Source organism: Tamandua tetradactyla, chromosome 1 (genome assembly GCF_023851605.1).
Source record: "Tamandua tetradactyla isolate mTamTet1 chromosome 1, mTamTet1.pri, whole genome shotgun sequence".
NCBI lineage: Eukaryota > Metazoa > Chordata > Mammalia > Pilosa > Myrmecophagidae > Tamandua > Tamandua tetradactyla.
The window spans coordinates 169,286,875-169,309,424 of NC_135327.1; the positions used below are offsets into that span (position 1 = coordinate 169,286,875).

General features: G+C 37.3%; 1 protein-coding gene and 1 non-coding gene across 3 annotated transcripts in view; both read left to right on the forward strand.

Annotated features, from left to right (window-relative positions):
* Nucleotides 1-22,550, forward strand: part of SND1 (staphylococcal nuclease and tudor domain containing 1) — a 499,108-nt gene that overhangs the window by 181,506 nt on the left and 295,052 nt on the right. The gene's annotated exons all lie outside the window — the stretch shown is intronic.
* TRNAS-GCU (transfer RNA serine (anticodon GCU)) lies at nt 10,750-10,820 on the forward strand. Its single transcript has one exon. It is a non-coding gene; the product is annotated as a tRNA-Ser (tRNA).

The window sequence follows — 22,550 nt, forward strand, 5'->3', positions numbered from 1 at the left end:
GTTCTGCTATATATGTATATATATATATATACCTTGAATGTTTCTTCTTCTGTCCATGGCACTGCTGCTACCTTATTTTATCTCCTTTCACTTGACCTCATTCTGTGACTTTCTTAACTGGCTTTCCCAAGTCACTCTTTTCCACTTAGTCCATTATTCATGTTGCAACCAAAGGGAGCATCACAAACATGAATCACACAGTACTCCTCCTTTGCCTAGTACTCTTTTGGCTTCCCTGTGACTCTCAAGGCCCAGCATAATCTAGTTCTAGCCTGCTTCTCAGATATAGCTCTCCACACTATCCCTCATCCTCCTGACCACCTTTTTTTTGGCCTTCATTAAGTGCGTTATGCTTTCTTTCATCTCTGGACTTTTATACTTGAAGTATCTTCTACTTGGAATGCCTTCTGTCATCTTCATTTCCCTTCCCTCCGTACCTTCTACTTACCCTTCAAATTCAAGTTAAATGTAACTTCCTTGAAGAAGTCTTCTCTGATCGCAATTTGCAACGATATTTTTGAGAGATTGTATATTTTAATTTATTTCTGTGTTCTGTTTCTCTTGTTAGATTTATTCCGTATGACTGATTAGGTCCACATCTGTTTTGCTTACCACCCCAGAGTCCATTACACTTTATGGTGCACAGTAGGTACTTAGTACATTTTTACTGAATTAATCAACTTTAGGGAAATAAAATGGCACTGGACTGAAAGCTGTGGAGAAGTTTGTGCACTCATTTGAGAACAAGCTGCTGAAAGTGGGACCCACCAGGGTTGGCCATATCTGCAAGAAGGGATGAGAGAACCTCCTCCTTTGAGGATGCTCAAGTCAACCTGGAAATGGTTGACATTATATGTAACAATATTGTCTCTATTGTGGATTAATATACTTTAATGGGCCAGGTTGGCAACCCAATTACTATTTATTACCTTTTTATGGGATAAAATATTCTGACTGTCAGTGTGAACTTTGGAAAATGTGGCTCATTTGTAATATGGTGGTTGCCTTTGTATGATTTTCATGCCATTCAAATTTGTTCTGTGAAGTAGACAGACAACTTTTATTTTAGTCACTTTATATAATGTTTATTCTCTCTGAAAGGATTAGAGGCCTCATGCATTTAGTTGTCTCAATGTGGTAGGCATTGAACTCTTTGAGCTTTGTTTTCACTTCAGTTTTCATCTCCATCGTGTAAGATGTATGTGTTAAAATTATATTACAGGAGGGTAGGCCACAGTGGCTCAGCAGGCAGAGTTCTGCCTGCCCTGCCAGAGACCCAGGCTCGATTCCTGGTGCCTGCCCATGAAAAAAAAATTATTTTACAGGTAAAGAAACTGAAGCTTATAAAAATTAAGAGTTTGCCCAAGTGTCCATGCTTCCCTATTGTGTATACTGTAGATGGTGTATATGTAGATAGACAGGGTCATGGTACTTTTTGGGATAATGTCAGTTCTTTTATATAACATGTATCTTACATGATCCTAGAAGTTGATTCTCTTCAGCTGCCTTATTCTAGTTTGCAAGGTACCAGGAGATGGTAATAGCACCATGTATCAGGCTTGTGCTTTCAGCCCTCTAGACATTATCTCATTAGTCTTTGAGATGTCCCTGTGGAATGATGTTTCATCTGATTGTTCTTCGGAGAAACCAGTGTCAGATTACATGTCCTGGTCTTCGTTACATAAACAACATGAGGTCATAGGTAACATTGCAAAGCCAGTGTAGAGTCTTGATTTTCCTCTCTTGTTCCTTCTATCTCTTTGCTTACGTGAAATTGTTCCAGAAGATGCTGGGGTAAAGGGAGGGATAGGTGTTTCTTTTTTATCTTGTTAGCCCAGAGCCAGGAAGAGGTTGCAGAGCACTGTAGGTGCTTGTTGTCCTGTGCAAGGGCAGATATCCGAAGGTGCCAAGAATAAAATTTGTTAGCTAGGAGCACTTTTTCACTCAGCCATTGAGGGCTCTTCAAGGGCATTGAGCTTTCTTGAGGGGCACTCCTTCACCCTTTTCCCTGGCCATTTAATAGGGTTGTCTTTATCCTTAAAAACACTTGTACGTTCTGTCTTTTTCAGTATGTTACCTAATCAACTGTGTTAAGTACAAAGCTGACAGTCTGGAGATTTTTGTTCCTACTTACCTTAAGTATTTTAGTTTGGTTTTTATATAAAAATTTCCTTTGTCATTTTTTACCTCATTTTAATTTGAGTCACTCATGCTATGGAATAGTCCTTTACATTAATGGTAAAAACATGTCCTAGAGGTTGTGAATACAATGTGATTTTAAATTGACATATTTATATGAGGTTGCTTGTCCTTGCCATCTTAGTGCCAGCTGTTAACATCAGTTGTGGCTGTAATTTTTTTTAAATAAATGACTGAAGATATTCACCAAATTGAGGGATGTTTGGAATGACTAATCAATTCTGACCAGGCCTTTTTCTAGTAAGAGTTCTCCTACTTAAAAGTGATGGAAAAGTGTTAGCTTGAATTGGAGACTAAGGGTCATTTTAGATGTCCTTTACCCTTTGGGTTTCAAGAATGATCCCAATCTTTTGTTCCTTGAGTCATTAGCTCCCTTATCTGGTGGGTGTGATTAACAGAAATTGCAGTGGAGTGGCCTGTTTCTGGAAACCCGGTTGTTCTCAGCAAGGTACTGTCTTCCTGTTGTTACTTAAATGCTGTTTTTGACAATGAATTTTTGGTTTTTGTCTGCAGGTTGTGAAAAGTACTTCTGTGCTTTGGGCCCCTCAGAGTGAAGAGCTGAGTACACAGCTCTTTGGTGAAGTGTGGTATTTGTATAGGTTATATTGTAATATCCACTTCAGAAAGCATCTCTAAGTTAAGTGAGGAAACTAGGAATTTCAATCGCGTTCTTGGAAATTTCTTCTGTATACTCACCTGTGGGAAATGATTTATTAGCTGCTAGAGTTCTCGAGATTCTCTTATCTCTAGGTTAATACTCATATTACTTTGCTTATTATTAAAGACTTTCTTTCCTGAATTCCCAAGTTGCCTGTAGTTTTCTGTTGAAAGTTCCTACATTTGTAACATGATTTATGATCAATTTGTCTTAAGCCACCAACTCCTGATCTTTTCAGCTAGGTTTCTGAAGTCTCATCCTTAGGGCTGGAACTTTCCATGCTTATTCTCTGCAAACTGGGATTTTATTTTAGGGGGAGATTGTGCTGAATCGGCTCAGCTGTGTTTGGGGGTAGGGCGAGGACAGGCTTTTTTCCCCCCACATTAAAAATAACACTTTTGTGCTGAAAACCCTGTGAAATATGCTGAATTGCAAATCTTCCAACTTCCTATACCTCTTGGTGTACAGAGGATAGATTCTTTTAGAACTTGGGCTTGATGCTTGTATGCAGAATATCTTATGTTGTAGGAGAATGTAAAGGGAGACTGATACAGCTGTGCTCCATTGGAGAGAAAACCTTACTACTTTTTCTCAGTATTCTTTTCTTCAACAGTTTCATCTTTATACTTTATACTTATATATAGTGTAAGATCTTTATCTTATACTATGTATAAGAATAGTATATATTGATTTTCTGATGAAAAAAATTAGGACTAATAGTTCTTATATATTTGCAAAATACTGCATGTCTTTCACAAGTAGTAAGCCCAATTTGAGAGCATGGAATTTCCAGGGTTTCTTTCTGTGTGGCTTCTGTTTCTTTTATGCTTAGTGAAGTTAGGCTAATAGCTCAAGTTGTTTCAAAATTTCTTTCCTGAGTATATGACTAATTTGTGCATATAGGAGAAGGTTGCACTTGGAAGGTCTGTTGATTCTAACGTTGAAGTTCTTTCACCTCTTTATGTCTGGATGACAACTGATATTTTAGAGCTTCCCCTTCATAATTAGGGTCATGCAGTTGTAAATTAAAAAAACATGAGCTCCTTGTTTCAAATGTGTTTAAATCTGAGTGAAGCCTTCTGCTCTTATTTGGAACAAGTGTTATTATTGCTACCTAGAACTACCTTCTTTGCTTTCACTTGTGTAGTTAATCTTTTCTCTGGCAAATTTTCAGGTATTCCTAAAATGGTGCACTTCTTTCCTGGGAGAATTGCCAGCTCAGACAATCCTTTGGAGCATTTTCACGTATGGAGATGATAATCATAAAACAATTTGGAGTCTTTATATATCTGACTGCTCTTATAACTTGACTGATGGTTAGACTTCTTGTTTCTGGGTTTGCACATTTGTAATGATCTCTTTTGCAGAAGTAATCCATAGGATAGATAGGGTTTGAGGGTGTCAATATTCTTTCGCTTCTACTTCCCTGTCTTTCTTGTATTGCTCTTTGTGTTTACCCTTTTTGTCATTACTCCTCCTGGATGGTAATGGGTTCTCTTCTCCAGACCAGCTGACTCTCGAGCACATACTTCAGCTCACCCTCAGACTTGAAAGTTTTCCTCTTTTCTCATGCTTCCCCTTCCTTGAAGGATGAATGCTAATGTCTGTTTGAGAATGCTGCTGTCTGATGGCCGTCCTAGTCACAGCACTCCCATCACTTCTACTTCAGTAATTAGCAGCATTTTGAAATATGACACACCTTTGTAGAAACCGTTACTGGCAGTGGCTTTTAATGAACCGAACTCATCTCATTGAAGGTTAATGAGTAGAATATTAGGAATAAATAGCGCAATCCCATCTTCTGGGGCACCGTCTCTCCCTATTATTTTCCTCCTTAGAGTGAGCATCATGTGGAGCTATGTAGGAATTTTCTTCTGTAACTATAGGAATCCCAGATTTTTGTCCTCAGTCCAGCCTTGGACTACACATTTTTTCTGCAACTTTGCCCTCTCACTTATTCTAGTTTTAACAAGAAGTATGGACTGGGCTTGTCTGATAAGTAGGTAGTCCCCCTCTAAGGGTAAAGATAAAGTAGCTGATAGGTTTATTCCCTTTTAGGACTCAGTGCTTGAAGCTTTGATCATGTCTAATCACATGATTTGTTAACAAGTCCATAGAAGCTTGCCTAGTGAAGCCAATTCATTTTTATTCATTCAGCAATTATTTACTGAGCAATTTCTCTGCACAAAACCTTGTTTTAGCATTGTGGATAGAGTCTTGCAAGCAGTCTCGTGGAACTTATGTTTTAGAAAAGATACATGTGGTTCTTGGACATATTTTTAAACATTTTTTTTTATTGTGAAATATAAAAAAGCAATAAATTTCAAAGTACATTTTAACAACTAATTATAGAACAGATTTCAAAGTTTGGTATGGGTTACAGTTCTGTAATTTCAGGTTTTTCTTCTAGCTGCTTTTTCTTGGACATTTTGTTATAAGCACGTACCTTTTTAGAGGTGAAATAAGATATCTCTGTCACAAGATGCTTACAGTCTAACTGGGGTAAGATTATATAAGCATGTGAAGTTGAATAAAAACATTTGAATAACTGATAATATAAAACTCTTCTCTTGGCAGTGTTTGATTAATATTAATGTGAATTGTTGTTAAGATCATAGTTGTCTTTCAGAGACAAGCAAGGTCTCACCTGCTGGGAACCTTATACACTCTGAAGGCTTCAGCCACTGCACACATTGCCGACTCTTACATATGAATGTTTCCACTCCCCAACCTCTTTTCTACTTGCAATCTCTGTTTCTCAACCGCTGACAGCTGGATACCCAAGAATGGATTCCAGTGGATGACTGACATCTTCTATGTCCAAAAGGCAGTTCATGGTTTCCATGAGTTTTTTATCCTGTACACAGACTGCCTAGGCTTCCTCTGTTGTTAGTCTTACTTACATAGTATTATCACCCATAATCATCCTGAACTCGAAACTAGAATTTAGAACCCACCACCACTGTGATCATCTCAGTAACCAAGTTCTCCTGATTCTGCCTGTCTTCTCTCCCAAATCCTCCTTTTCACAGTATTTCCAGGTCTTTTAGCCTGTACACTTATTATCTCTCATTTTATTTATTGCAAGTGCCTCTTAACACCTTCCCTACTCCTCCTGGTCTCGGGCCATCTTTGACTTTGCTGTCAAATTTGCACAATTTTGGTCATGACACAAACTCTGGTATTACCCAGATGCCTGCAGAAAAGAATCTAACTCCTTGAATGAGCATAAAAGCAAAGAAAAGGCAGCTATATGTAAGATACCATAATTTCATATATTATAAAGACCCTTTTTTCCTTTCCTGTTTCATCCCCTACCCTACTCAGTACACTATATGTCACATAGAACGTCTCACCATCCTATGAATATGCCATCGACTTGTTATTCTGTTAATCTTTTTAACCCATATGGTCTTTTCGGAGGCTTTTTAATAATGTATTTCCTGCCCCCCCCCGCCCCCTCCCTACAGTCTGGTGCTTTGCTTTCTGTTCTCCCATAATACTTGTTTGCCCATTACTGTAGTAGCAGTTCCCACGTTTAACCTACCTCTCTTCCTATTCCTAACCTCACCTACCCAAATTTGCAAAGACCTTGTCTTATCTTTTCATTTGCTCAAAGTCACTGATGTTGGTAATCAGCCTAGGGTCATCAGTAAGTCTCTACAGAGTGGTGAAAATTTGCCCTGTGTCTTGAAGGCTTGAGAAAGATCTGGCATTTGGATATGTAGGAGGGATGGAGGAAGTTCATCATAAAGCTTTCTCATTAACTGGGGAGATGGTTTTCTCATTAACTGCTGCCTTCAATTTTCTCATACAAATGGAGACTTTGAGCCCCACTTCAAAGAATACTTTGGTCTGAGTGAAAGGCCATAAAAATAGGTGGAATATGTTTTTCTTTTGTTGTCTGTATATGAATTTTAACTATTAACTATATCACTTCATCTGATTGGTGACAACATGCTTGATGCCTTACGTAGTCAGTACCTCATTATTAGACCTCCATTTGCAGCCCTCATGAGGCAGCCTGTGCTGTCACTCCTTGGTGAGAGTTTGGATGCTTTTTCTTCATAACTGAGAATGTTCAGCATTTGTAATTTGTTCTCTTTAAGAATTATTTGACAGAGGGATTTACTCAGCTAGTAGGCAATAAGTTAATATTTATTGGCTTGAATCTTCCATTATTTTAAAGCTTTAGGTGACTGAAGCTTGATGGACCCTGATTGCTCCCTGCTATTCCCATTCCCCCTTATGTGAGATTCATAGTGTTCCCTTTCCCCAATAATAGTCCAAATAAATTGGAAGTAAATAAGTCTTGACTGGAGCCAGTTTGCATTTAAGCTGTTTGCCTGGCAGATTCTCACTGAGCCTGTCTCCTCCGAGCCTCTCAGGCTAGACTTTGATGCACGGAGACAGTAGTGGCCAGGAAAATACCTCACTTTGCCCCTCCTAAGCCAAATTTCTTTCCCCTGTAAGTGTCTAGCCTCCTTTATTTAAAAAAAAATACAAAAAGAAAAAGAAAGAGAAGGCAAGGGAATGGAAGAATGAGAGGAAGTAGCCTGAAACACTGGCTGGAAGTTATGTGAACACATTTTGGTGAAATGATACCATGTGTAATTGGAGAACTAGAGGGACTTCTTTAGAACCCCCGTCCCCCAGTTGAATCTTAACAGCTGAGAGATAAAATCTTAAGAGTTCATGTATGTTCCTAAAGCCTCTGTTTCTTTATTTGTAAAATGGGCATAGTGTTCAGGCATTTGTGATTCCTTAGGTGTGACAGGGTAGGGAGAGAATAGAAACAGACAGCTGCATTAGGAATACATTTTGGTCTATATGAAAAGAATAGAACTGTTTATGTTCCTCAGGAAGGAAATAGAAATTAGTCCCTCAAACACAGACCTGAAAGCTTGTCCACAGTTTGTTAGCTCATCTTAAAATGAAGAGTAAGGAAGGTGCATAGCAGAAAATTGTGTATGTTCGAATTCTTACACTTTGGATGAATTAATTTCTTTCAGTTTGCCTTATTTTTTAATTCGTAAAATCCAAAGAGTGTTTTTTTTTTCTTCATCTTCTAAAATGACAGCCTTACTAAAGAATCTTGAAAGGCTCAATTAGTTACCCTGTTATATCTGATCTGCCTCCGATGTAGCAGCATTTACTGCTGAATGTATAGTTTTACTGTTAGTGACTAGGTAGGGAGGGCCACCAGAAAGAGGCAGTCAGATTTTTGTTACCTGATTTCTGATGCCCCAGCTGATAGGATGGGCTGGAGGTGGAAAAATCTCAGGATGCTGTAATGGCACCTGAAGTGCTTCTAGTCTTTATTGTTCATCCAGCTCTAAGACACTGGGTGAGTCACTTATATTTTGGCCATTAATTTCCTCATCTGTAAAATGGGAGGGTACTGGCATTGTCCAAAAATCTGTTTAACCCTGTAATAGTAAAGATTTTTTATTTTGTTTTGTACCAATTGACAGAGTTGTCCTTTTACACTTCTGAAAGCTTAATCTTTTTGCCAGCAAAGCTGTTTCCCTCCATCATTCAATTCACTAAATTTTGAAATAATGCTGTGAGGAACCCAAATCCATTAGAATGATTGACTCCTCGATATCAGCCAGGTGCTGATTTTGTTTCACCAGTTTCTCTTTTGCCAGTGTTGCAGTTTGCTTGCTACTAACAGTATGGAAGGAAAGCAGCATGCAGCTTGCACTCCACAGCATGTAAGAGTTTTTAAAGATGAAAAACAAAGATGGGTTCTGTTGCTTCTCTTAGGTACTCCTGGTTTTGTGCTAGCTAAGCCTAGCCTTCTACAGGGAAAATGGTATTATGATCACTAGGTCTAAATAGATTTATCATCTTTATTTCCCCTTTCAGAGAGTGAAATGGTATTGATGGTTTCTTATATCACCTCCTTTACAGACACAGATTCCTTCTTCCATCTTTTTGTCTTCCTCTATCCCTCTTTGCTTACTCTTCCTTTGCTCTCCCTTCCCTGCCTTCCATTTTCCATTGACATTCAGTATGAAACAACTTCAAGTTGTTAAATTGCTAAGTTTGTAGTAGCTCCCATTTTCTAACCTAAATAATAACCCATCTGCCTTACTCTCTGACTTGGCTGTTGCAGTGGATCCCTGGGATCTTTTTGGCCTTAAAAGGAAGAAAGTGATTTGGTAAATGCTAGATTTTCTTGTTTCTGCTCTTTCTCCCAGCAGCATGAAGCTTGGGTCAGTACCAACATTGACAGAACATTAGCTTTTCTCTGAACAAGGTCCACTTAGTTTGCTTGATGGTTCCAGTTTCTCCTTGGAGCTTGTGTCCTCTTGGATGATCATACAGAATATTTCAAGATTGGTTAATACTGTGCAATTAAAGAGCTCTGCCTGTTTTAACAGCCATTTTCTGTTTTTAGAAAAGGAAAAACATGGTTGAGCAGGAAATTGTGTCAGTTTTCCTTTGAATTTCCTTTCCCTTGAGGCCCTTTAGTCTGATGTGCCAGGGCCAGGATATGTGTTTCCTTTCTGGGTGCTCTAATTGGCATGTTAATTTTAATACTCTTCAAGCACTGGGATGTTGGAGATTGTATCAGATAACTATTTGAATGGCACTGTGACCTGTTTCAGGATCTGTGGAAGCACATTTTCCATGTATGGCCCTAACCTCCTGAATTTCACTTCTGGATTTAATAATTTCTTCCTTCACTCTTATGTCATCATCTCTGTCCTGTGTCTTGATGTGTCAGGGTTGATGGGTAGGAATACAGGATTGATTTCTTTGGATCCTCATTTGTTCTTGCAGAAATTGCTTTTTGTAGTAATATGATTTCTTTGACAAGGCAAAGATACTTTTCCTTACAAGGCTCTTTTTTTTTTTTTTTAAAGTTTTAAACAGCCAGGAAGACATAATTAAATTTTTTTTGTTTTATGTAACATAACATGTTCTTTACATCTTAAAAATAGATATAGATAACATCTTTAGAAAGAACATATACGGCTAAATCAGGCATTCTTTTTTTACTTGCTACTGAAGATTTTCAAAGCCATATAAAGACACTAAATGATTTTGGTTATTTTATATGCTGAAGCAGACATTTTGAAGTGATTTGGCAGAATAGCCAACATAGAAACATAGGATATTCTTTGACAAACTATTGTATAAAACAGGCAGACATTTAAATTATTTAACATAATTTTCTCTTTTAGACATTTTTATTTACTAGGAAGCTAATGATTTTACCTTGTTTTTCTCTTTTTTTTTTTTATCATTTTCATGTTTGATTTTTAAAATTGTCTTTTTATGGTGCTTCTCTCTCCTATTTAACATTTTTTATTGTGAAATATATATATATACAAAAAAGCAATAAATCTCAAAGTACATTTTAACAAGTAGTTATAAAACAGAGTTTAACATTTGGTATGGGTTACAATTCCACAATTTCTGGTTTTTCCTTTTAGCTATTCTAAGACACTGGAGACTGAAAAGAAATATCAATATATGATTCAGTAGTTCTACTCATTTGTTAAATCATAGCTTCTCTATTATAACTCTTCCTTCTCCTTTGAGCCTTCTCCCAATCTTTAGGAATATTTGGGTTATACTCATTCAAACTTTTTTTATGGTGAAAAGGAATATCAATGATATGCAATACGGGGATAGAACATGTAGGTGTTTTTGGAGAGGCTTGCACCTCTGGGTTTCTGGATTTATCTAGCTTAGGAACCATCGGAAGGTTTTAGGTGTCTGAAAAGTAAACTTAATGCGTGCAACTTTTATAGGATCTCAGATAGATCCTTGAGTGTTCTTTATGGTTAACAGGAAAGATGTTGGTTGGGATTTGGTAAACTGTGGCAATTAAAAATAAGTAGCTGAAGCTTGGATAAGAGTAGCTTCCAGGGGATACAAGGGTAATTCAGTGGTAGAATTCTCGCCTGCTGTGTGGGAGACCCGGGTTCAATTCCCGGCCCATGTACTTCCTAAAAAAGAACAAACAAAACAAAAAGAAAGAAAAAACAAAACAAAAATTCAAAAAATGGTGCTGCAGTAACAGGATACTCACATGGAAAAAGAATGAAATGTGACTCCCGCCGTACAGCATACCAAAAAAAAAAAAAAAAGAATAGCCTCCAGAATAGCTTCTTAACTCTGTTTGAACTTAGCCGCTGCTACCTTATTTTGTTACATTTCTTTTCCCTTTTTGGATAGAAAGGCGTAGTCATTGATCCCATGGTGCCAGGACCAGACTCATCCCTGGGAGTCATGTCACACGTTGTCGGGGACTCATACCTCTGGATGTTATGTCCTATGTAGTGGGGAGGATAATAATTTTACTTGCAGAGTTGGCCTTAGAGAGAGAAAAGACGTTTTCTGGAAGTAATTCCTAGGCATAACTTTGAGTAGGCTTAGTTTCTCTGCTACAGAAATAGGCTTCATAAGAGCAAGCCTCAAGATCGGGGGGACTTGACCTATTAACTTGGGAGTCCCTAATGTTTGAGACTGTTTCATGGGTTTTCTGGGTAGTAAAGTTTAATAGTTCCATATTTTTTCCTCCAGTCCTTCAAGGAACTTTGCCAATACTTTTTAATTACCTGTCCAACATACTCTGGATGTATCTGGGTATTATATTAGCTATACAGAATTACAGGCCCTCTTTCCCATTCTGGGATCCATATGTTTAAGTTGTTTAAATGAGCTATCCAGACAAATTGAGTGAGATTATGTGGTACAGAAAATTTAGGTTTTGGACAAAATAACTCTCTTCCCTTGGTCTCATACAGTAGTTGAAGTGCTAAAATATAGACAGTGTCATCCTTACCCCTTTATTCTCATTTACCTTAGTCCCAACCAGATCAGCTTCATTCTTATCTCTAATTGCAGCCTAATCTCTTCTTTGGTTTTTTTTAACAGTTGTTTATAGCAATGCTCACTTCAGAGCTGCAGAACTCCAACTCTGAGTCTTAGGTGTCACACAGGTAGCTAAAGTTCTAGGGAGATACCAGGCTGTACATATATATCACAACATCTCAAAATCTTGAAATAATATTTACAGCTCTGGACTAAATATGACTGCTGTAAGAGCATACAATTTAGGCCCTGATTTTTTTAAAAGTATTTTCTAAAAGAGACTTACAGTATTTGTTCTTTTGTTTCTGGCTTATTTTGCACCACATAATGTCCTCAAGGTTCATTCACCTTGTTGCATGCCTCACGACTTTATTCTTTTCTGTAACCACATAATATTCCATCATATGTATATACCACGGTTTGCCATTCTACTTCTCAGTCAATGTATCTTACAGCGACCACCATCTTTGGGCATCATGGATAATATCCAAAGTAAGTAATCCATGTGTCACATTATCTTCACTTAGTTTTACAATCATCAGCACTCTCAATTTTAGGCAATTTTCATCGCTCCCAGGAGAAAAATAATCTGTAAACACACCCTTACCAAGTAGAAAATCCAAACCTCCCCTTAATTCTTATCTTCCCCTGCCCCCTTGGCTGGGCACATAAACATTTATGATTAATATTTCTTCTTGGTGAATTGCCCCTTCTATTAATATGTAGTGTCTTTCCTTGTCTCTTATGACATCTTTACATTTAAGACTATTTTGTCTGATATATAGGGTAGCTACTCCTACTTTCTTTTGGTTATAGCTCCCATGGAACAGATTTTTCCATCCTTTTACTTTCAGTCTGTTGTATCCTTGGCTCTAAGATCAGTCTCTTGTAAGCAGCATATAGGTGAATCATATTTTAAAATCAATTCTGCCAATCTTTATCTTTTAATTGTTGAGTTTAATCTGTTAATGTTCAAAGTTATTACTGTAAAGACAGGTCTTAAATTTTTATCCTTTGATTTTTATTTGCAAGGTCTATATATTCTTTTCCCTTCATGTAAGTTAAAGTTTTTTTATCTTTTAAATTACTCTTACTGATATGCTTCAATTCTGTGCCCCCTCCATACCTCCCTCTCATATTTTCTTTTTTTTTTTTTTGTTTTCAGCTAAAGAATTCCCTTTAGTTTTCCTTGTAAATTCTCTCAGTATTTCTTCATCTGAGAAGATTTTAATCTCTCCCTTACTTTTGAAGTACAAATTTGCTGCATAAAGAATTACATGCTGGAATTCTTTCTGTTTCAGAATCTTAAATATATCATACCACTACCTTCTGGCCTCCATGGGGCCTATTGAGTAACCTGAACTTAGTCTTATGTGGCTTCTATTGTATGTGTTGAATTGCTTTTCCCTTGCTGCTTTTAGAACTTCCTGTTTCTCTTTAGCATTTCACAGTCTGATTAGTATGTGTCTTGGGTGGAGTCTATTTGGATTTATTCTATTTGGGGTTTGTTGGACTTCTTTGATTTGCATATTTATATCTTTTATAAGGATTGGAAAGTTTTCCCTCATTGTCTCCTCAACTAATTTTCCTAGCCCTTTAGTTTTTTCTTCTCCTTCTGGCATACCAGTGATTCTTATTTTCATGCGCTTTGTATTGTCCATCGAGATCAAATACCAATTTTTCCATCTTTTTTGCCATTTGTATTTTGTGTGTACAAGTTCAGTTGTCCTATTCTCTAGTTTGCTTATTCTTTCTTCTGCCTGTTCAAATCTACTGTTGTTTGTCTCTAGTATATTTTTAATTTGTCTACAGTATCTTTCATCTCCATGAAATCAGCTATTTTTTCTATTGTTTCAAATTCTTCTTTATGCTTTTCTAGTTTCTTTACTTGATATCCTTTATGTCATTTGCGAACACATTGAATTTATTTAGGAGATTTTTATGAATGTCTTTGATTAGTTCCAAATTCTCTGTTTCCTCCAGTATTTTTATTTAGTCATTTGGCTGGATCATATTTGCCTGCATTTTCATGTGCCTTCTGATTTTCTGTTGTCTTCGAGGCATTTGATTATCATGATAAGGTGGTTTTGAAAGTTGACTCCCCCTGCTCCTCTATGGTTTTGTATTTGCTTGGGTCTGCATTGAAGGTCTCCTTTTGCCCTTGGTTTGTCACTTATTCCCCACTAAACCAAGTCCTGGACCTCATGTAGGAGATACAACAGTATTTGAATGTCATTGAATACTAGGCTGATAGGCAATTTGCCAGACTAAATTTTCTGTGTCTTCCTAGCAGATGGCGCTCTTGGGCCACCTCTTCCCCTCAGGCCCACCTCTCCCCAGCTATGGCAGCTGGGTGAGCAAGATGTAGACCCAGTTCAGTTCCATCCAAAGCTGCTGGTCTCGGTGCCGCTGAAAGCCACCAACCCTGATGCTGGGGGTTGGGCAATGTGCACCTTGACAGAGAATCCACTTGTGGACCTAATGGGTCTGGCGATCACCAGGCTCTCACTTGGAATGACCTTGGGCTGTGGGACTAAGTATTTCAACTGTCCCTGTCCTCAGCCCACCCAGAAAAGCGTGGTGGTACAGCACAGCTCAGCTCACTTCCTTGGCTGTGCTTCTCTGCCCATGTGTGCCTGAGGGCTCTGGACCTCCATGGGGAAAAGGAAGTGGTAGCGGGACCCAACAAGTCTCTTTTATCAACCAGTTGTTAGGCTGGCTCCAGTCTGCCTCTCTGTGTCCTCCTAAAAGGAGAACGCCCCCAGTCTCTGCCAAAAACTGGGTACTCATAGAAATCTGCCTCAGGGGTCCAGGCCAGACACTCTGTACTAGCAGGATTGACCCTGTGCATAGGCATACCAAGTCTGCTGACTTCTGGATTCTCTATGGAAGCTTGCAGCTGTGGAGCTGAGAAGGAAGATCTACTAAGCTAGCTGGAGAGGCAGGCAGGAGTGCAGGAGTGCCCTGCTTTTTTGGAACCTGATCCTTCCTGTGTCCTTCTGCTTGTCCCATGTGGATTCACAACTGAGCACGCCACTCCATTTTCTCCATCCCAATTTCTCTGCTTTTTAAATTCAGAACCTCCTTTTATAGTGTTAAACACCCTCTGTGGTTACTTGCACCCTGAAACTTCTGTTCTGTTTGTTTTTCTGTCACTTAATTGTTCCATGGAGCAGAGGTGAACTCAGACTACCCTTTTCTACCATTTTGCCAGTCTTCCTCATGTTCTATTTTAATAATTTTGAGTAGGTAATACATTCATCTCATTTAAAATCCACTGCTATTATCAGGTACATAATTCAAGATCTCCCTCCGCTCTGGTCCTTCACCCATTCAGTTCCCTTCATAGAAGCATCTAATATTAACTTCAGAGCTATTTTAGGCCTGTAAGGCAGATGTGTTTGAAGGTGGGTGGATGTATTAGTTTCCTAGGCTGCTCGAGCAGATACAATGAAATGGGTCAGGTTAAACAATAGGAATTTATTAGTTCATGGTTTTGAGACTAAAAGAAAGTCCAAATCAAGGCATCATCAAGGTGATGCTTTCTCCCCAAAGACTATAGTATCTTGGGGCTGGCTGCTGGCGATCCTTGGCCCTTAGCTTCTTTCATGTCTAGGCACATAACAGCATCTCCTTTTCTTCTGGGTTCTGTTGATGTTCAACTTCTGTCTGTTTCCTTTGTAGCTTTTCTGTCAGTTTCTTGCTTCCCATGGTTCTCTCCTGTCTGAATTTCATTTTGCTTATAAAGGACTCCAATAACGGAGGCCATACCCTAAGTGAGGAAACCTCATCAAAAGGTCTTAACTTACAATGGGTTCACACTCACAAGATGGATTAAGTTTAAGAATATATTTTTCTGTGGCACTTACATACAGCTCCAAAACACCATAATGGGTGTTTTTTCCTTTTTGCGCAAATGAAAATACAGCCAAAAAATTATATGTAAATACAACTAAAAACAGTCTTTGCATTTGTGTTTTATTTTGTTGTGCTTAAAAGTACTGAAAGGTTAAAATTGTTGACTGTATAACTCAGGGAAAGTTTAAAATTTGCCTGCAAACTTTCAGCCTAGTTTTCTCTATGGCCATAATTTTTCTCCTTGAAAATGCGGTTATGACTTCTAATATTAGAAATAATGTTTTCTTTTCTGTCCTAATTTATGATACTCTGTATTGTTTGCGGTTTTGTTATAAATACCATTTCCTGCCTACTTTATCGATCACAAAAGCAAACTGTTTCATTCTAAAAAACTATTTTTGAAAAAAAAAGAAAGAGAAATATTAAGAAAAAAGAAAACTCTGCCACCCATGGATAGCATCTGTTTAATACTTGAGTGTAGTGTGTATCATTCCAATCTTTTAAAAAATTGATTTGGATATTTGCATAATTTTTAACTTAGCTGCTAACTATATGATACTTATTGTTTTGTAACCTTCAATATGATGATTTCTTTGTGTCTTTATAGGTAGGTAGTCTTCTACATATAAGGAGTATGTATCATTTAATATCAAGTGAATACTTAATAATCTGTTGATGGTTCTTTTTTTTTAAAACTTATTTTATTGTATAGTATGAGAGAAATGAGAGAAAGCAATGAGAGAAAAAGCAATAGTTTTCAAAGCACTACTCAACAAGTACTTACAGGACAGATCCCAGAGTTTGTCATGGGCTACCATACAATCTTCTCAGATTTTTCCTTCTAGCTGCTCTAGAATATAGGAGGCCAGAGGGCTTAAATTTTTTTTTATCAGCACAATTTACTTTTTTCTTTCTTTTTTTTTGTGGAAAGTAACAAAAATACAAAAAAGTAATAAATTTCAACGTACAGTACCACAATTAGTTGTTGTTCTAGTTTGCTAGCTGCCAGAATGCAACACATCAGAGATGAATTGGCTTTTAATAAAAGGGGATTTATTTTGTTGGTTCTTCAGAGGAAAGGCAGCTAACTTTCCACTGAGGTTCTTTCTTACGTGGAAGGCACAGGATGGTCTCTGCTGGTCTTCTCTCCAGGCCCTTGGGTTCCACCAACTTTCCCTGGGGTGACTTCTTTCTGCATCTCCAAAGGCCTGGGCTGAGCTGCAAGTGCTGAGATGAGGAATGCGGAGCTGCTTGGCTGTGCTACATTGCGTTCTCTCATTTAAGCACCAGCCAGTTAAGTCAAACGTCACTCATTGCAGCAGACACGCCTCCTAGCTGACTGCAGATGTAATTGGCAACAGGTGAGGTTCACATACCGTTGGCTCATGTCCGCAGCAACAAGACTAGGTATGCTCACCTGGCCAAGTTGACAACTGAATCTAACTAACACAGTTGTAGAACATATTTCAGACTTTGACATCGGTTACAATTTCAGGTTTTTACTTCTCTAAGATACTGGAGACTAAAAGATAATCATTTTAATGATTCAGCAGTCATATTCATTTGTTAAATCCTATCTTCTCTATATAACTGCACCATCACCTTTGATCTTTCTGTCCCTCTCTTTAGAGTGTTTGGACTATGGCCATTCTAGCTTTTTCATGTTGAAAGGGTCTGTCACTAATATGGGGTAGGAAGATGGCATTATCTAAGGTTCTGGAGAGGCTGGACCCTCTAGGTTTCAGGATTTGTCTGGTCCAGGGACCCTTCTGGAGGCTGTAGGTTCCTGGAAAGTTACACTAGTGCATGGAACCCTTGTAAAATCTTATATATTGCCCTAGGTGTTCTTTAGGAATGGCTGGAATGGTTTTGGTTGGAGTTTGGCAGGTTATGTTAGGTAGCATTGTCTAACTGAAGCTTGCGTAAAAGCAACCTCCAGAGTAGCCTCTTGATTCTATTTGAACTCTCTGTGCTACTGCTACTTTATTAATTATACTTCCTTTGCCCCATTTGGTCAGGATGTAATTGTTGATCCCACGGTGCCAGGGCCGGATTCATTTCTGGGAGTCATCTCCCACGTCACCAGGGAGACTTTCAACCCTGGATGTCATGTCCCACATAGGGGGGAGGACAATGATTTCACTTGCAGAGTTGGGCTTAGAGAGAGTGAGGGCACATCTGAGCAATAAAAGAGGTTCTCCAGAAGTAACTCTTAGGCATACTTATAGGTAGGCTAAGCTTCTCCGTTACCTATATAAGCCTCAAGATCAAGGTCTTGGCCTATTGATTTGGATATCCCTATAATTTGGCACAGTATCAGGGGATTTCCTGATAGTAAGGTTTAATAGTTCCATATTTTTTCTCCCAGACCTCAGGGAACTTTGCCAATACTTTTTGGTTATCTGCTTAATATACTCTAGGATGTATCTAGGCATTACATTAGGCTATACAGGATTAAAGGACCTCTTTCTTATTCTGGGAGCCCTGTGTTTCAGTTGTTCAAATGAGCTATGCAGATAGGTTGAGTTAGTTTGTGTGCTACAGAAAATTTTGGTTCCAGACCAAATAAAACTTTCTCCCTTTGGTCTTAAAGAGGATGTGTGGTTCTAAAATATAGACATTGTCTTCCTTGCCCCTGTCTTCTGAATTACTGTAACCCCAACCTGATTGGCTTTGTTGATGGCTCTTTGTAGTGGTTTAGAAATGAGGGATTTGGAACCAAGTAGACATAGGTTTGGATCTCTAGGATAGCATTATCCAGCTCAAGATTGTCATGAGCATTATGAGGTAATGTGTTAACCATGTTGCGTAATAAGCGCTCAATCAATGATAGTGAACTACTGAGTCAAGACACAGAAAAATTAAGAATAGGGAGCAGTATATAATAGGACATATAAAACTAGATCTATGTTATGTCCTGGTAAGGTGGAGTGAGTAAGAAAGAGCTAAAATGAGCAGTGTAGGGGGAGGAGGCATAGAGTGTGAGCTCTTGAAAGGGAGATTTTGGCCAGCATTTCATTTTCCTTAGCCCCTGTTGCCTTCAGAAGTAATCAAACAAAATTGTAGTCTATTGCTTGTCCTTCTTCTTAAAAGTCTTTTCAGTCTCCAGGTGCTCACTGTCTCTGACTTGCATTTTCCTGTATCAGAGAGGAAGTAAGAGTGGGCCTAGGAAAGGGGAGAATTGAAGGGAGTTCTTATATCTTGTTTTTTGAGATTCCTGGCATATTTTTCACAACCTGATAGAGTTCCCAGGGGAACTGACAGGCCATCTGATGAGAGCTTAATTTAGTGTGACCCAAAGGAAGCTAAATAAAGGGCAGAGTATCCTCCATCTAGAAACTTTTTTTATCCTGTCTCTCTGAAGGTCTCAGACTTACAGCTTGTAATTATAGATTCTCAGTCTCCTGAATTTAACTATTGAACTGTAGCTATTTGACCAAAAGTTGTGCCCCTCCTTTTCAGCTATCCCCAGTGAATGCTCTTATGAAAATGTTATTTGCCAGTATGATGCATTTACTTTTAAAAGCTGGATCGTTAATTGAAGAGTTGCTGATTAATTCAGGTGATTCATTAAATTTAAGGTAATAATGTAAAATGGGTTTATTTCTGGCCCAAAAGGCAGCATATTTTGTTTAAAGTACTTCACTTTGATATGATGTGTTGTGATGTGTATTATAGGGTAATGATTCTTGGTTGCTCATGTCATAGTTAACACTTAGGCAGTTAAGAATTTACTTTGGAAGTATTTATGGAGTATGTTGAAAACAAAATGAAGTACAAATGCTGTTTTATTTTAAAAGGTAGGCAAGCTGATAATGCAAATATTGTGTTGCATTATTATGCTGTCCTTTTTCCATGATATTGTCTTTAGGTTCCCACTGATTTTAAATGCTATTCTTTTAAAAATTAAGTTCATATTAACCAAAATTTTGATTAAAATGAAGGGTCTGATTTTATGTCTATCCTCGGCACTATTGTAATTTGTCATCCCATAGAAAAATTATCTACCACTTCTAACAATTCTTTGTTGAAAGGCAACCAAGTCCTCATTCTTAGGAAGGTATTGAGGTTCTGTTTTTATAAACATTTAACTCCTCCCCTGATGTAAATTATAAATTAAATCTACTTTCTCTTCTTGTTCATTGGAGGCAGAACTAATCTCTATGATTTTCCTTCATATTTCCATTAAGAACTAAATCAACTTTTTAGCTTTAAAATTTACTTCAGCTGTCATTTAAACTAGAACATAAATTCTGACCTTTTACCATTTTCATTGGCTGATTACTTTATTTGTTCTTGTTATCACTTGGTAGGGGTGGCATTGAAGGTGCTAGGAAAAGATGGAGAATTCCCTTGAAAAAGGTTTGCACAGATACCAGCTTCACAAACCTCTAATTGTGATCTTTTTCCTTTGTGAATAGTCCTCTTGACTTCCATCTGAGGTTGTATATTTGCCACTTTTTAGGTCTATTTTATTTTTTTATTTTTTAATATTGCACACAGTCTCAATAGTTTTGTAAGTTATTTTTTTTTTTACAAAGAAAGAAGTAGGGACTTGGAGGCACTGAATAAAAATTGCATTCGTGTGGTACATTTCTTATAACTGATGAACCAATATTAATACAGTTTTATTAACTAAAGTCCATGGTTTCCATTAGGGTTCACACTTTTGTGTTGTATAGTTCTGTGAGTTTTGATAAATGCATAATGTCATGTGTCTACTATTACAGTATCATGCAGAATAGTTTCAGAATAATTTGTATTTTAATAAACAGGCCATATTATATAAATACAATCAGCTAGATTCATGGATCCTTATAGAATCATAGACTTCTGGATCTGGGAGGAGCTAAAGATTAGAAGAGTTAAGGAAAGAAACAGTGATGAGAAAGGGATCCGTTTTTGTTTTTTTTTTTTTTTTCCTTTTCAAAAAACCAAATTTTGGTTTTGTTTATAGTCTGTTTTTTTTAATTCTCAATTTCTATTTGTTTTAATTTTGTTATTTAATTATGTTATCCTTCTGCTAAAAAATATTGTTATTTTGTTATTTAATTATGTTACCCTTCTGCTTGCTTTGCATTTAGTTTGCTGTCTTTTCTTAGATCCTCTTAGTATGCGAGTGTTACTGTAGTTTTGCCAGTGTTTCCTTCATGTATTTTGGGGCACCATCATTAGGTGCATAAATATTTATGATTGTTATTTCTTCTTGGTGAATTGCCCCTTTTCTTAATATATAGTGTCCTTTTTTGCCTTTTATAAAAGCTTTTGAATTATACAGTATGATCAGGTGAATTTTATCCCGGTATGCAAAGGTGGTTGGTTCAGCATGAGAAAATCAGTTATGTAATATATCACATTACCAAAATGAAGGGGAAGAAAACACATGATCTACTCAATTGATATAAAAAAAGCATTTGACAAAAGCCAGTCTTGATGAAAACACTTAGAAAAGTAGGAACAGACGGAAACTTTCTCATATGGTAAAGGGCATATATGAAAAACCTACAGCTAGCGTCATTCAGTGGTGAAAGACTGGAGGTTTTCCCTCTAAGATCAGGAAGAAGACAGGGATGCCTGCTATTCAACATTGTGCTGGAAGTTCTACACAGAGCATTTAGGTGAGAAAAAGAAATAAAAGGCATCCACAGTGGAAAGGAAGAAGTAAAATTTACACCATTTTAGAGCACATGATATATAGATATAGTCTCAAAAGAATCTATAACAAAGCTACTAGGGCTAATAAACAAATTCAGCAAAGTGGTGAGGTATGAGATCAAATGCAAAAATCAGCAAATGTTTCTGCTTACTAGCAGTGAGCAATGTGAGGATGAAATCAAGAAAAAAGTTCCATTTATAAAAGCAACTAAAAGAATAAAATATCTAGGGATACGTTTAACCAAGGATGTAAAAGACTTTATACGGAAAGCTACAAAGCATTGCTTAAAAAAAAAAAAAAGATCAAAGAAGATCTGAAATAAATGGAAGGACATTCCATATTCATGGATTGGAAGATTGAATATCATTAAGATGTCCATTCTACCCAAGATTTAGTGCAGTCCCAATCAAATTTCCAACAACCTACTTTGAAGAAATGGAAAAGCCAATTATCAGATTTATTTAGAAGGATGAGGATCTCTGAATAGCCAAAAAAACAAAGTTGGAGGACTCACTCTTCCTTACTTTAAAGCATGTTGCACACTACAGTGTCAAAACAGCATGTTACTGGTAACAGGAGAGTTATGTTGACCAATGAAATTGAATTGAGCCTCCAGAAATAGAGCCCAACATCTATGGCCACTTGATTTTTGACAAGACTGCCAAATCAGCTCAATTGGAAAACAATAGTCTCTTCAACAAATGGAGCTGGGAGAATTAGATACCCATATGCAAAAGAATGAATGAGCTCCCAGTCTCACACCATATACAAAAATTAACTCAATGAATCAAAAACCTAAATATAAGAACCAGAATTATAAAACTCCTAGAGCAAAACATAGGGAAGCATGTTCACAAACTTTTATTAGTCATTGGTTTGTTTCTTAGACTTTATACCCAGAGCACAAAAATGAAAGAAGAATAGGTAAATGGGACCTCCTCAAAAAAGAAAACTTTTGCACACTAAGGGACTTTGTCACAAAACTGGAAAGACAATCTACTCAATGGGAGAAAATATTTGGAAAACACATATCCAATAAGGATTTAATATCCAGAATATATAAAGAAATCCTACATCTCAACAACAAAAAACCCAATTTAAAATGGGCAAAAGATTTGAAAAGACATTTTTCCAAAGAGAATATATAAATGGCCTAAAAAGTATATGAAAAGATGCTCAGAATCCTATTATGGAAATGCAAATCAAAACTACATTGAGATACTATTTCATACTCACTAAAATAGTGTATTAGTTTCTAAGCTGCCGGAATGTGATATACCAGAAATGGAATTGACTTTTATATTGAAAATTTATTAAGTTGCATATTTACAACTTCTAAGTTCT